The sequence below is a fragment of the Octopus bimaculoides genome, chromosome 3 (assembly GCF_001194135.2).
Source record: "Octopus bimaculoides isolate UCB-OBI-ISO-001 chromosome 3, ASM119413v2, whole genome shotgun sequence".
In the NCBI taxonomy this organism is placed as follows: domain Eukaryota; kingdom Metazoa; phylum Mollusca; class Cephalopoda; order Octopoda; family Octopodidae; genus Octopus; species Octopus bimaculoides.
In genome coordinates, this window is record NC_068983.1 from 150,877,932 (window position 1) to 150,881,159 (window position 3,228).

Below are 3,228 nucleotides of genomic sequence, written 5' to 3' on the forward strand. Positions count from 1 at the left end.
TGGAGAGAGAGAGATAGTTAGATAGATAGATAGATAGATAGATAGATAGATAGATAGATAGATAGATAGATATAGATATAGATATGTATAAACGTATATATGTACATATAGAAGCATGCGCATAGATTGATACATACTCACACGCATATGCGCGCGCGTTATTTAGGTTACATTGCTGTATGATTTAGATCTTTGGAGGATCTTCCTCGAATGTAATACCGCATCCTATCAAAGTCCAGACGTAATTAGTTTAGTTACATTGCATATTTTTACATTACTGCAGGAAGAAGTGTTGAAATTATTTTCTTCCACCAAACATAAATCGTAATTATGGGTCGTATTTAGGTATGGTTTGGTGGAGGTGAGTGACACTGTCTCATTGATTTTCTGGGAGCAATGTATGTGTAATCTTGCATATGTGGTTAGCCTCGGTTATTTTAGTATGATGACCAGATATCAAGTTTAGCATATTGGTGTAACAGCTGTAACTCACTTTTATGTTACTCCTATTGGCTAATTTTCTGTATTGGACATATTAACAGCATATAACGACCGTTTGTTCGTAGTTTTACAAATCATCCCTTCAGTGAGCTTATATATTAACTCCTCAGTCAGTCGATATGTTGGTACTTTGGCAATAGAAAATGTTATTGTGGGTGGTGAATATTGCCTTTTCAATTTCCGTCTCCGACGTTAACACACGATACTTTAGTATTTTACGCATTTGGTTATATATATTTGCGTACATGCACTCTAGTTGTGCTAAGGCACTAACTTCAGTGTTATAATCAATTAGTTATACACTGATACTCTTTTGTTGATTTCGTAAAAATGGAAACAAAATAACATATGAGAGATTTAGAATATGAAACCGAAATAACCACTATCCTCAAAACACATTTTGTCCGACGATGTAGTATATGTAGTCGTAATACTTGTTGTTGTTATTGCCTAGCCTAAGGCAAATCTAGGTTAAATAGATCTGTGAATACATTATAAACTTTGCATTTTTCAGTTTTAGATCACTCATATCTGAGAAGTTTTGGTTATTCTTTCTGGAAGACCAAGTAATCGAATTTTTCTCTTTACATAGTAATAATTGTATAATTAGCTGTAGTAGCATAGCAACATCGCTGGTATTAGTTTATGTTGTAGGAGTAATAAAGGGTTATAGTAAATAGTGTAAGAAAAGACGAATGTGAAAGGAGTAATTTTTGAAATTGAGAAAAAGCGGAACAGTTATGGAAATAAATAGGTTATGTGGTGAGGAAAAGGTCGAGGGAGAGTGGATAAAAGGGATCATAAGAGAAGAGTGAGAAAAGAAGGGAAGGAGGGAAGTAAAACAGAAGTGAAGAGAGAAAGAAAGAAAACAAGACTGCAAAGAAGGACAACGAAAATGAAGAGTAACTTACATATATGACATACGTACAAAATACATATTAATGCGTACACATAAAATGTATGTATGTATATATGTATGTATGTTTGCATGTATGCTTGTATGTATGTATGTATGTATGTATGTATGTATGTATGTATGTATGAATGTGTTTATGTATGAATATATATATATATATATGTATGCATGTATGCATGTGTGAATGTGTGTGTGTGATGGAAGCAGGCTCATTAATGAGCTAAGATCTCAAAAAATCGAATACGAGACGAAGGTTTTGATTCCAGTAATCAACTTTAGAAGGTAAAATGTCCCTTTCTCAAAGATGAAAATACGTTAAATTAAAAATTTTGAAGTAACATTGATTTGCGGAAACTTATTTCTTGAAAACCATACATAGCCAAAGATGAAAACGGATTCACGGCATATGTTTATACTGTTGTGTCACCATGACCCTGGAATGAAACATGCAAATAAAGAAAACTAATTCCATTTTGCAAATAAAATAAAACCTTTGCTATTTCTGTTTTTTTAATTTTTTTTATTATTTTCAATAAAGGCAGCGAACTCGTTGAAACGTTAGTACGCCGGGCAATATACTTTGCAATTTCTTCCATCTTTACGCTTTGAGTTAAAATTCGCCATTATCGACCTTGCCTTTCATCCTTCTGGAGTCAATATATCAAGTACCAGTTGAAATCTGGGGTCAATGTAGTCCCACCACCCAAACTACAGGCCTTGTGCCTATAAGTGAAAGGCTATTTCTTTTGTTCTATCCAAAGCAGTGCACTGATTGTAACCCATGCAGGTAGTCACACGGTAAGGAATTTAACGTTGATTTTGTTGTTTAGATCTTATATATCTCAAGTCGAGGAAACCTATAATAACATAAATATGTACACATTCATATCATATATACATATACATCTGTATATACATGTATACATATATGTTTATATATCAATTTATTCATCGACAGAAGTTACAAAGTGATTCAAAGTTTGTGAGTTAATAAATAGTTATTTAGTTAACTCCTTATCTTATCTTCCTCCGATATAGTTCTATCGCTCTCATAAGTTTCTCCAAGTAGAAGGGAGGAATGCAAAAAACGATTTTGACTTAGCCAGACCATACAGGCTATATATATATATATATATATATATATATATATATATATATATAAATATATATATATATTGGTCCAGTTGAACAAATCACTCCAAATCTTTTTCATAGTATCCGTTTAAACAAAGTATGGACAAGATAGCTTGTAATGGCTTGGACTCCTGTAATATATTATAGATAAAGTCAAGCCAAATATATATATATATATATATTGAATGCATTTTATACACACGTTTCAGATCATTTTGCAAAAGAGGAATTCATCTCTTACACTATATTGTCTTCAGTTAAGGCATTTCAAAATATATCCTTACATATAGTCTTGACCAGTTTATATCAGCATAGCAACGTACTAAAGGAGAAAAGGATGCAGTAGAATTTGTGTAGAGAGAATATGAAAGTAGAGACACAAAAGGAGGAAAGGGTGGTTGCGTGGGGAGTGGTTGGAGGGGAAAAAGAAACTTATGAGAGTGATAGAACTATAGAACTAAAGCGGTGGTAGAACACAGACAGACAGACAGACAGACACACACACACACACACACACATACACACACACATACACACATACACACACACACACACACATACACACACGTATTTCCTTTACTCCTTTACCTGTTTCAGTCATTTGACTGTAGCCATGCTGGAGCACCGCCTTTAGTCGAGCAAATCGACCCCAAGACTTATTCTTTGTAAACCTAGTA